At 34.8% G+C, this 14,333-nt stretch overlaps 1 pseudogene; it reads left to right on the forward strand.

Annotated features, from left to right (window-relative positions):
• Positions 1–970: 970 nt before the first annotated feature.
• LOC112690309 lies at positions 971–1,815 on the forward strand (annotated as a pseudogene).
• Positions 1,816–14,333: the final 12,518 nt, after the last annotated feature.

Consider the following 14,333-nt stretch of genomic DNA (forward strand, 5'->3'; position numbering starts at 1 on the left):
CTTTCTGACGTTTAACCGAAGTTGTCATTTTACGTTGTTTTTATACTAAGCAGAGGAAAAAATAAATGTAACAGTCTACACTGGTGCACAATCACCACTAAACGAAATATTATCACAATACATATGAACCTAATCGAAATGATAATACATATCTTAATTATGGGTATTCCCGAATATTAGCAAAAAATATTACAATATGTAATTGAAACGATAATATCTTAATTATGGATATTCCCGAATAATATATAACCGAATATATAATATAATAATAAGAGAAGAGCCCCAAACCAGTTCGACTTTAGTAAGGGAGTCAGCACGGAGTCTGCAATTGGCAAGGTACTCAGCATTGCCTCACAGGCAGCCACCACTCCGAGAAATAAGAGTCTCTGCGTTTTAGTGACTTTAGATATCAGGAATGCCTTCAATTCCTTGAGGTGACCTGTAATTAACGTAACCTTGAGGCGTATCAACACCCCGAAGTACCTGGTGGAGATTCTCCGGTCTTGGCTGACTGATGATAAAAGCTGCTGACTGACGAGGAGATGGTGAAGAGGCCGGTGATCTATGAAATGCCCCAGGGTTTCGTTCTTGGCCTAGCATTGTGGAATGTCGCCTATGATTCCCTCCTGATGATGGACACACCAACAGGGATGCAGCTCGTCGGCTTCGCGGATGATCTTGCAGTCATGAAGATAGCCGTGACCGGGCAGTAACTCAAAAACGCAATCAATCCTACACTGATGGCCATCGAAGACTGGGTGCGGATCAGGGGTCTAGAGTTGGCTCATCAGAAGAGTGAAACGGTGATCCTGTTTCGGAGACGGGCGTTCGTCCCACCCCGGCCACCTGATCCCGTTGCGAAATGAGATCAGATACCTCGGGATCATTTTGGACAAGCGTCTGACTTTTGTAACTTAAGCGAACACCGTCGAACGAAGGCGGCCGCTCAGCCACTGCTGTATTAAGGATTATGCCTAACATAGGTGGGCCGGTCCAATTGAAAAGGAGTCTTCTAGCGGCTGTTGTGGAAAGTCAACTAATGTACGCCGCTCCCGTCTGAATCTCCGCCATCACAAACGTCGCCAGAACCTGGGCGATTCTGATACGTCCACAGAGGACTGCCGCCATGAGGGTGATCCTGTCCTACCACATCGTGTCGGACCAGGCCGCTTTGGTTCTGGCCTGCCTACCATCCTCCGATCTGCTCGGATTGGAGAGAAGCAGTATCAGGTCCCGACTGCGCGCGGTAGTGAATTTTGGTGTACAACGGCTTTCCAAACCATCTGTAAAATGTGGGAAGAGAAGTGTTAAGATCGGTGCCGGACAAGCTAGATAGCAAGCAACCCCGAAAGTGGCATGGACGCGCTGCGTCATTGGGAAGATGGCTGGGAAGGACCGTTCCGTGGATGCCTCTGACGTTCCACATGACACAGGCACTCACGGGCCATGGTTGTTTCCAGTGGTATCTCCATCGTTTGGGCAGGGCCGCCAGTCCGCGTTGCTGGCAGTGTGCAGATGATTCGGACACCGCAGAACACACATTATTCTAGTGCTCCTACTGGGAAGGATTCCGGAAAGTGCTGACCTCCCGGCCAGGTCGTCGTCTGAGCACCATCGACGTGTCTGGCATTATTTGCAGTCCAGCGTTCAAGACTCTGCCGCCGGATCCAATCGAGAAGCTCGTGTTTCTCAAAGAAGCGGAGGAAGTTTTCAAACTTTTATAGAATGGTGGAAAACATCCTTACTGCAAAGGAGGATAAGAAAAGACGTCGTCAGGCCGCAGAAAGACCTCCAGATTCACCAAACAATATGTAGTTAAGTTCTTACAAATGTAGCCGAAGGCAAAACCCTAGAGTATTATTGTAATTACCTATTGTAATAGCTATCGAACGGGAGATTGGCCCGTCGCAGCTACGTGATTTTGTAATTAATTATTAATTATTATCAATAAACGATGAGGGCCGGACGAGAAGTACCGGTACAATGGTTCCTCCTCTCGATATAACGGAAAAAAAAAGTTAATTGTATAATACTACATTTGTTCCATTTATGTTTGAATATCTGTAACTAAATTATAAACTAAACATTAATTATGTATTTTATGACTTATATAATAATTTAAGGCGTCTCAATGTTGTAAATAATATATAGTTTAGTTATGAAGAAAATAATGACCTTTGTAATCGTTTAGAATATCTACCTATGAATACCTATTATAGATTTATCTAGATTACCAACATATTATATGTAATTTGTATGCTTTAATATGTACTTACCTTTGTTATTCATGTGGATAATGTTCAAATATTGAAATAAATATTTTTATTATGTTTAGTATGATTTCATTATCATCGTTGTTAAAATCTTGTGTTAACTAAAAAATAATAAATAATAAATAATAAACAATTATAACTATTGCCTTTAACAGATTCATGTCATTAACTTACTGATCAATTATCATTTAACACAATAAAATATATCGATCTTATTATGCTTTTATTAATGCTTGATTTACGATCTTTATTAAATGGAAATATATTTTAAAATGGTTAATTTCAAATGGTTGTAAATGATACACACAAATATGCAATAATATTGTATAAAATCTGAAAAATAATGTAGTTAAATGCATGCAGTTACACTGATTATGTCGCACCCAATCAGAGAATCTTATTTATTTCTCCATTGTTTTCGGCCGAGTGAGCTATCTGTTTTCATATAGTCTGTGGTAAGGAGATAAAAACACAGTAGTCACAAATCATGACGTCCGAATATAAACACATTCGTAAAATATTTGAAATTTATTTGATTGTTTTATCTGGTATTTGGTTTTCAGTTTGAAATTAAGTAAATTGCTTTAAACGAGCACCGTTGTTTCAGTAAGTATCGAAAGGGTGGTTCCGAGAGTTCAAATGTTATTCGACCATCTATCAGTTTCACAATTCACTAGACACATCTGCATCGTGTTATGGTTATTATTTTTTCGAAAATTTATATACTCCTCGAAATAAATTAATTTGATCTCTCATTAAGTTTTTCTGATTATATGGATTTTTTTTTTTTCAGTAACGTCGCGAGGATATATATATATATATATAATACAATAAACGTACGCAGTGCCGTGCCTAGCAAAATTAGCACCTGGTGCCAAGAGAATCATTTTTAACGCCCCTACCCCCTCTACTAAATATTTTTATATCTTTATGCTATAAGGAGACTAAATAAGAATAGGGGATTCTATATAACTACTAATTTTGTATTTATTAAATCAATAAAAGAAATAATCAACATCTAAAAAACAATATAAGAAATATAACTCAAATTGTAGGTAGAACAAAACAAATACATAATAATAATAGTAATAATAACATATATATTATTATTACTATTATTATGTAAATTATGTAAACAATATCATAGATGCTATCTATTTGATGGATTCAAAATAAAATCGTACAACTCGTTCAAGTCGATATTCATTTTTGTCATTAATGTTATGAAATAAATTATATCAAGTAACATTCATAATATAGTATAAATTTTATATTATTGTTGATTTGTTATCGACGATGTCGTCATTTAAGTGAAAAATAAATACTATTACTAAAAATAAACTAACCACACCGCCGATCAAGACATTAAATTAATGATGTTGACTACGCGTCAATACCATGGCGTTGAATGTATTAAATATATGAGTTAAATAATATGGTTAACTTACAGTAATATTACTTCGATTTTGAAAGAGCTTTTGGCACCCGGTACACACGCACCTCTCGCACCCCCCTAGGCACGGCTCTGAACGTACGGATATAACATATTGTTTTATGAAATTATAAGATTCATAGGTACTCAAAACTACTCTCGAAATTCAATCCCTAGACTATGTTGCTTCAAAATTGATTACCGTTTACGATTTACGAATCAACTCATAGCTAATAATTTGGCATTTTTATTTGCTTAACGTTTCATGTTACTATGAGTGTTTTATTTACTTTTATTATTAAAATCGATGCAATCCGCATTCATACCGGTATTATACGTTTAAGTAAACGTTATTATATCGTATTTTATATTGTTTTTTTATTAAATAATAAATTTGTGATTTTAATGTTGATGAGGAACAAACACACGGGGAAAAATCTCGACGGCAAAGCGTTTTATTCGGTAAAGTCGATGCGGTTCTTTTCGATTCCATTTGAGAAATATTAAACGGCTGATCATTGAACCCGGGATGGACATCGGATTCCGTTTAGTGTTCCGCAGAGCACCTGACGATGACGCAATGTCACGCGTCGTAATCATGGGCGCAACTAGAGCCCAAATATTAAGTATGCTGAAATAGCTGAAAACAAAATTAAATGGTATCTAACTGTAATTACTATAGATTATATAAATAAAAAAAAAAAAAACACAAATGTTACATTCGAATTCAGGGGTGCTGAAAACCCTATTTCGCCCCCTAGTTGCACCTATGGTTGTAATATGGTTACGGGTTCACGTTGTATCATCCGATTTCGGCGTTCAGCAATTTTCGAACCGGTAGTGCGTACGAAGAATCAATATAACCACATTATGCGCGGTGGTATCAGAAATCGAAACATTAAAGTTATTGCGTATAAAATATTGCCGGTTTCAAGCGAGGTGAGACGACCAAACGCGGTGTACGCGAGAGCACCTAACCTGCTGCGACGTCGGACTATGATTTACATATCATTTGCATGTGTACGCGCGCGTGTATATATGTTTTTGAGGGAGCGAAGTCATAAAAAATATTTATGCTCGACTATATTACCGCGAGTCGGGACGGGGCTTAAAAATAACTGCCTCAGGGCGTCAATTCAGCCTGACGGGGACACTTAATGACTAAACGACATTAGCTTACATATTACAACACGGCGTGTTTAAATAGCACGTAAATTGTACGCGTTCAGTGTTTTTGTTTATATGCGACGTACGTATTAATATGTATATAGCTGCCCACATATGTGAATGAAACGACCGAATAGTTATTATTTCTTCGAAATAAAATCGCTATGCATTTCGACAGTTTTCAATTATTTTTTTTTCTATTATTATTGTTTTTTATTCTTCGGTCACCGAGATGACTTTTACTCGGTTGCCGATGTTTCCGGAGTTTTTGGATAAATTGACGATTCGTATGTCACCGATTTTGCAGCATAGAACTCTGTGACGTTTCGACAACAAAACGTTAAACTGAGAAAAAAAGTATACTTTTTAACGCATTTGACGATTCGCAGATGTTCTGTCCTAAGTCGTCAAAAGTCAAACACTATTAAATGTAATTATGTTTACCGAATACTACTTAAAATCTTTATCAATAAAAAGCTTGTTAAGAAGCGGAGTGCACAGAAAATTTACATATGTGGTTCAATTATACATTATATTCTACAAACTTCATGGATTCAGTGTTTTATGCGGTTGCATCAATTATTATTAATATTATTTAAGTTTCTAGTATTTTAAACGTTTCGTCGACTTCGAATACACTATTTAAAACGCTATACGTATAGTACACTTCACTCGGCCTATGACCTATATAAAAACATCAAATATGATTATGCTCAACTAATAACAAACTTACTGCGATGCAGTAAACAAATAAAATTATGTCTGCAATTTTAATTGGACTACGGATAAGTTGAGCCATTTAGTAAAGTAATTTAAGAAAATATAATAGGTATGGTAAAAAAATCTTTATTTTCACTACCTGCTATGTACAAAAGGTTCTGATGAGCCAAAGTAAAAGTTTATATCAAGATAATTAGAATTTGTTTAATTTTGTTTTTGCTCCTATTAATTTTAATAGTTACAAGAAAACTGTATGAAAACAATTAAAATCGTAAGTAGTATTTTTTTTTAATTATTTTAAGCGATTACCTATTTCAAATACTTTGAATTTAAGTCCAAAATAATGGACATATATATGTTATAAAACGGCTAAGAACCATGTATAATTACAGCGTCGTGGTATTTAAGTGTTTTGTTTCAAATGATTTCGTTGTAAGTATTGAAAAATTAAAGAATCTCCAATAAGTGAAATTGTCGATATTATGTTATCAAGTATTGATAGGAAAATTATTAAATAATATTTTTTTTTATCTGCTAACCTGGTTTTTATTTGAAAAAAAAACTAATGATAGAAATGCGATGGGAGCCGGTGACGACGGATCGGTGGCTACGTTGTTCGTCGGAGTACGTTTTCGCTGGAGACGAGTTACGTGTAGGACAGAGGATTCGTATATCCGTTGCACGTGACCCTGTCCATACTACCCTTTCACCACCGGTCCACCGGTTTGCGCAGACTCGGCCCGCCACCGTCTCCTTACCCTGCGGACAAACGGAACCGTGAGAAATCATCAACGGACACACGCACCGGAAAGGGTTTCGAGTTTTATGAATCCGCACCTAAAAACGCCTTCTCATCCGCTAAGTCTTCCCGAAAGTTCATCATACTAACTAACTATACACGCGGCTGTGAGTCTACACACACACACACACACACACACACACACACACAAAGTAAACCCTTCGGAGGACAATGCATACAGTATTTTTCACAAGTGCAGTGAAACCGTGCGCTCGTAAAACATTATACTTTTTTCATTCTTTTCTTGTATTCTACCGAAAACGTACGTAATTGTTTTCGCGAATGAACAAACATAAACGAGTACACAACGGTGACAAAGGGCAGCCCCGGCGGTCGCGTGTTTATACGGAAACAAAAATATTCATTTAGAATAATACGCGCTATATAATCATTTTCGCACATAGGTACCTACACATATTTCTTTCTTTGTTGTTTTCGTTAATAAAGCGCAGCTCGTGAACGTTGTAGAAAGAACTTTTAGAATAATTTCGCGCGTTTATGTCATATGTCTATGTCTATTTCATCACGTTTCGTCTCCCTTCAGATCAAATATCTTGGCTTCGAAAATGGTTACTTATTATGTGTTTAAAATCTAGCTCACTTTATAGTTAATATTCTCCACGGTATTTTTCCCTTTAAGTTTTTGACAAATTTAATGGAAATATAAAATGTTCAAAATATTCTAGTAATAATCTCTTTTTACACAATTTTAGTTATTTAATTGTAAAAAATATAAGTTTGGCCAGTTATTTAAAACGGTTATGATTTTATTTTTACTATTTTTTTTATGCTACTCGGAAATTCCTCCAGTTACAAATACATAACGTAGTAACAACATTAAGCGTTTAATTTATTATTTCTGTTGTAGTAAAATTTTATTCCTAGAAACGGACTTACAAATAATTTTCAAATATCAGCTAGGACTGTTTCACTGTTCGTTTTATATTCTATTTATCGATCATTCTACACACGTACACACACACACACACACACACACACACACACACACACACACATACATATACATACTATGGGAGTTAAACAGTGCAACCCTAATTAGATTTTCGATTAATTGACTGTGATCGATCGGTGAAACGAGAATTAAAAATCGATTGTATCTCGACGTATATTTAATAACCGTATAATCGTCTACGGCGCGCAAAGTCGAAAAACGAACATAAAGATAATTTAGAAGAGTCGTCGACGCGGTTACGGCTCAAGCACGAAGACGTTGTAGATACGCGCGACGTATACATTATTGTGATTTATCAATAACCAGTACAATATGTTAAGATTTCCGGACAGGTACATGCAATACGATGGGTACTGTGTTATTGTCTAATTATAATGTTATTGTGTCGATTTATCTTCGCGGTACAAGCCGAGAACGCGAGCGAGCAACGTAAATAAACAAATATTTCACGTCCCAGTGATTTATGTTACGCGCGTATTCAAACCGTACGACGCGAAAAAGTAACGTTTATATAACTCGCGCCGATCCCGATATGCCTGTGTATTCCACGAGTACGTTTGCGCGTGCGCGCGCGCGCGGTGTTTTGAGTAAAGTAATCCTATTACGTCGAATAATGAGTTCATTGTGTGTAGATATCCATCTGCGTGTACGTGAGCACTGACTCGGCCATTTATACACGAGTTTTTGTTCACGAAAGTCATATCCGAAGTTAGAGAAGGGGAGGAGGGATTTGTTAGATATTTTTATTTATTATTATTATTATTATTATTATTATTATTATTATTTTTTTAAACATCACACTCGGATGGGTTTTGATCCGAGAGACTATCGCGTGGCCAAGGCAGTGCAAACGCGTAGTGATGGTGGAGGCAGCAGCAGCTCTCCTGATTTTATATAAAGACGGCAAGAGACGGTAAATTATAAAAATGAACTCAAATAAAACTCAATTACAACAGAATAAACATTCTCAGTTTTTTGATCATTAAAACACTTAGCAAAGATCAATACCGTCGGCGGCGGCGACGGTAACGACGGCAGCGTGGTCGTCATTTAGCGAGCGAGACGTGTTCAAATTGATAAGTAAGTAAAAAGAAAGATGAAAACATTCGGTCGGTGTTTATATTAAAAAACTTTTCAGTATACCGTTTACGACGACGACGATTGTATCTTTTGCTGTATATTGTTTGCAGTGACGTCGTGGACGAGTATGGGCACGGATGGGACAAGGGTAGACGGCGTAATAAATCGCGGAGGTAAAAAAGGAGAATAAATAAAATAGGGGGAAAAAAACAAAAGCAAAGGAGACGTGAACGGCGATAAAAATAAAGTTACGATTTGCCCGAAAAGGGTCGAACAGACGAAATCGCCTATGCAGTATTAATATTATGTATAAATGTGTATGTGTGTGTGTATGTGATTTTGTTTATTTTTTCGTTCAAGGCAATTTTTCTTTGTGACAGACATACGATAATAAAATCATGTATTCGGATTATATTTTATAATTATATATTGTTGTGTATACATGTGTGATTCTATAATGTAAACATTCCTAGCCCCGAGACCATATTTTCCTCCGTGTTGTCACCCAAACCGCAACCCTCTGCATGCACTGCCACTGATAATTTCTTCGGATACGAAAATAAGACTTCACGATAGCGGTGTAACCACCCGCTGCTATTATTATTACTATTATTATTATTACACAATCTGCGATTTTATTACCACCCCGAAAGACCGTTTGATAGGAACGGATACAGGATGATGGTGAGCGCGTCTTGTTTCGACGTTGGGTTAATCCGGGGATTACGGTCAATACCTGTGTACCATGTTTGCAAAACCGACACGGGAACCCTACCACCATTACCACCTGTTTTAAGCACTTCAAATCGGTTTATCGTCAACGGCTGATTCGTTCTCATACCCAGACACGGTGTTACAGTCTTAGAGCTATGTATGCATATAAATATATATTTACACATACATAGAATATCGAAGTACACAATAAGAGCGATATGGATATGAATTATGTGTAATTTACGTTGATCTTAACGGTATACTTATCATAACATCAACAGCTTTTATCACTTATTATTAGTATCTAAAACGACAATTTATTAAATTATCAAGTTAAAATGAGTTACAATGCGTCAAAAATATGGTGTAACTATGTTCGAAAATTATCTTGATCAAATTCAATATACGAGAAAATAAAAATCAGTTATCGAACAGCAAAATTCAGCTGGATAATCAAGACAATCCCTGATATGGTGATAATTGCTACAATTTAGCGTATATAATCTATTAAAACCAGTAATCTCACGTTTGAAAGTTATGCGAAATCAACCTTCCGCGTAGCTTTTTAAGTTTTGTACGATATAGTTAACTCATAAAATGGTCTAGCCGACCCGGTCAGGTCAACAAATACAAACTTTTGATCAGTATATTATCGTGTATACGTATGTTATAAATGTCTGGTATCTAATTATTGATCATGCGTGCCCTTAGATTAGTAATAGTAATGTGACAGCTAGATGTTTATCGATTTCACCGAAATTATAGTATTTTTGGAAATTATTTGTAAGACGTTATCGACTACACCGAACTTTTTTTACATGTTTATTACGTCAGTTAACGGAAAATCATAAAATATAGAAAATTAGCAAAATTGTGGTACTGAAATCTAAAACTGCATATGATCTATTAATAAAAATTATTTTAAGTAGATAACAGGAAGGAGAAAAAACAAATTTTATCAATAAAATAGCGTTTATACCTACACCATTGTATTTACATTAAAAAACATATAATTTTATTTGTGCTGCGTTTTTAGAACGTAGGAATATTTTACCGGGGGGGGGGGGGGGGGGGTTAAAAATATTCGAGGAAAATCATACCTCTCTCGAGGTACAATATTCCTTGTAAATTTTTAGCGGGAGGTAAAATTATTCTTTCCGGAGGGTAAAACTTTCCTAGAATAATCGTACCCAATGAAGGGGGTACAATTATCTTAGGATAGTCTTACCAGGGGTAACGATAACCTAAGATAATTGTACCAAAGGTAAAATATGGCTAGAAAAATCTTACCCCTCCACCCACCGGTAATATTTTCTGGGGATATGATTTGACTGAAACACCGGTAATCAATCGATGGGAACGAATAAATAATAAAGTGTTCACGCCGCAGCAATCGTCTCGGTTCGTTTGGAAAAATTATAACTTCGAAAACATCAGTCCTGTTATTACACCTGTAGATAATATTTTCCGGGGGAATACATATTTTTACAGCTTCGAACCCGATTTTTCGATCAACAGTACCGTAACGTACGATCACCGTAATAACGCACAGTTTCCAATTGAAAATCGCATCTATGAGAAACGTGTACGCAGCGGGTAGAATCGATGCGACACAAAATTCCGTGGGAATCATAACTGATTTTACGACAATTTCATATCGAAACTGAGGTGGAAAATTGAACGGTAAAAACCGTTGTGTGTTAAAATTAATAATATCAATGCCACGAAAAAACATGAACGAGAATCGGACCTCGTGAATCTATATTCGTCTATCTCTCTCTCTCTCTCTCTCTTTTTCTCCTTACAAATGCAAAATATTGATTTTATTCTCATTATAATTCTGCGTATTCGGGTCGACCTAACATCAGACAAGTATGGTACTATTGCACGGCGAACAAATGTGTTGTTATTTAAATGTTGTAAATAGGTGGTCAAAAACAAAGGTCATCAAATTTTTCAAATTTACGAGAGGGACTTGAGACCTTTGACATTTTACAAGTTAGTGTATAATAAAACATAATAGAAACTCCTGACTTGGAGAAATACAGTTGAAAATACGGTCGGGCAAAAAATATTTGTTTCTCACCAACATTCTCGGTAACGTCTGATTCAGAACGAGTCGGTTATGATACATCGAAATTTACATGAAACGTTCGGTTGAGAGCTCGATGATGCCTATTATTAATAATTCTCATCGATCAGTGAACTACAATATGATACGAGATTTTCTCCAATCGGTCTTTTCACCGATACTGTGTACAACGAGAAAAACGCCAAAAGATGGCTCTGTTTTCTTTTTCCTCCGCTCGGTGTTCAAAAACGTGCATATAAATCAATATTGAACATTGTGTATATACAATGGCAATACATTGGCATTACGCGTATTTTTTTCTTCTTATCCAATGAATAAAGAAATACATATTCGGATAGGTTATACTTTATCCACATCAATATCTACAGCGTAATTATAATTTGCATACATTATTATATAAAATATGGAAAAAAAAAATGGTCATTACACGTAAGTACGAAGGTAACATGCGTGATAATCGAAATATCTTAGGAGAAGAAAAAATTTGGACATTGACCTGGGCACAATTTGTGCGAGAAACCAAGTATTCACAAATTTTATTCCATAAATGATAATAATACAATGACCATCATTTGATTTCTTATGATTGCATTTTTTCCTAATCATAACCCGTATTATTGATGTGTGTGATTCTTAAGTACACGCATGAAAAAATATAAAAACTATAAAAATACATAATATGTTTAGTAGACTGGCCCTTAGTTTTAGTTATTGGTGAAGAAGAAATAAATTATTATCTTTGATTTATCACCTCTTCATTTTTTTTACTGTAATAATATATTAATTTTAGTATATTTGTCAGTATATTATTGTAATTACTAAATAATGTATAGAAATTCGTACCATTTTTGGGAGGATCGGTTGTGATGTGTGAGTCAAATGAAATTGGACCGAGTGGACCACTCGTCATGGCGGGACATTAATTAACGCTCACATTTTGTCTATGAACTTTCAAGTTAATTAAAAATCGTTAGCATAATTTGGAGCTGATTGGTCAAGTCCTTATGAGTAAAATATATATTACATAACATTATATTCTTGATTACATAATAACTTATTTCAGATCGACTGAAATTATTAGAGCCAGTTGTAATAATTCTAACTTGTTTTCGATTTAATCCGTTAATAATATCGATCGGATAAAAATACGTTTTAAAACGACTAGTCGTTCACCGACGACACACGGCCCTGTACAGCTGGTATGAATAAACTATTAATATTGGACCGATGTTCTGCTGGTGTTATTTCATATACCGCACGCGTTAAACAACAATATTCGAAAATACCATACATTTTGCGGTACCATAGTAAATAGAAGAGGAAAAAACGAAACGCTACTGCATATTTCAATTTTAGTGTTCAAAATTCGCCCGAAACAAGAACACAAAAATATATAGCTGATCACAATTTGACATCACCTTAAATGTAGCATACTGTATGTACATGGTGATGTTTTAAGCACGTTCGCCTATTTGTGATGTTTATACTCATAGGTTAGCTTTATTAATTTTCCGATATCGATGTCAAAAATTTAAAATTATCAGTTTGAAATTTGAATAATTCTGTAATCGCTGGTCCAAATTGCAACTGTGGTAGGTACTTCGAAAATTACCGGAAAACTAGTTGAATGCCTACTTTTGAAAAAAAGAAATTCATACTTAAAAAATATAGTTCTACGTACAAATATATTTTCAGTAAATCAAGTAAATTAGAATTTGATAAAATACATAATTCAAGTATAGAAATGAATGAACATGTCTAAAAAATTACGCCGAGTGTACCGTTGGCATGGTAAAAAGTAATACTGTTATACGGGTAGGGAAAATCAAAAAATGTCATGCTCGAGTGAAACTTGAACGACGAACCTACCGTATCATTTCGCAACCACGGTTTCATTTCTGGCTGTATAGTTAAACTTTTTTTATCAAAAAAGAAAAAAAAATAATATATTCGTATTTATTTATTTCATATGTATACGTACTATATGTACATACGTATTGACGCATATTATTAGTATTATTTTCATGTAACATATGTTTTTATATGCATGTACGTGTATATATGCGAGTGTGTGTGCCCGTAATTCCAATATTGACATAAAGCCAGCCAGGACAGTGTGGAATGAAAAATAATAAACATGCCTTTATACTATTTTTGAGAAGGCGCAATTAATATTATTACACAATATCCACAGGATCGTAGTAACGTAATTATAATATAGTTAACATTCGAATTCTACTCGATGGTATTCGACCGAAAATGTTTCAAAAAAATGCATCTATAATATATTCAAATAGTTGAAAGCTTTTCTTATAAATTATAAGTTGACGAGCAAAAGTTATAATAAATTAGTGGTTTTAGAGGTCGAACCTACCCCGAATTGAACTTTTAATTATTTCCACGAGCCCGTACCGAGCCGAATTTATAACTATTTATTCGTACTCGAACCGCACTATTCAAGTTTTTTTTTATAATTAGAATTTAATCTTTGGTTTTTTTAATACAAAAATGAAATTATTCATTTGGAATAAATACCATCACTGTAAATGCGGCACTTTTATATTTCCGAGAACTTGAATAAGATCACTAAATATTTATTAAAATTAATATACAATATAAAACCATAATAATATATATATATATATATATATATATATATATATATGACAGTTGCGGTTCGTGCACAGTAGGAAAATTATTAATTTATTAATTTGTATTACATTTATAGACATACGCAAGACATTTACATACGGAAAAACGTCTGTAGGAAACAGAAAAAAGGTCAAATTTTATTGACAATGTGTTTAAACTTAAAACGTTTTTTTCTAATCCTGGCAACATATTAACAATTGCATAATTTATTTCATCCCAATGTTAATTTTGGTATAAAAATAGCAAATTTTGAAAAGATACACACATTTTCTAAATGAAAAATAATATCTCAAAATACGTCTTTTGTAATATCACTTGATAATAATGAAGATTTTATTTCAATTGAATATTCGTCCGTGTTAGGACTTATAAGTGGGTATTCGCCATTTCCTATTAGTAACAAAAACTTAGAAAATTCAATTCCACTTTTG

The sequence above is a fragment of the Sipha flava genome, unplaced genomic scaffold, assembly GCF_003268045.1.
Source record: "Sipha flava isolate LNK unplaced genomic scaffold, YSA_version1 49_pilon_pilon, whole genome shotgun sequence".
NCBI classification, from domain to species: Eukaryota; Metazoa; Arthropoda; class Insecta; order Hemiptera; family Aphididae; genus Sipha; species Sipha flava.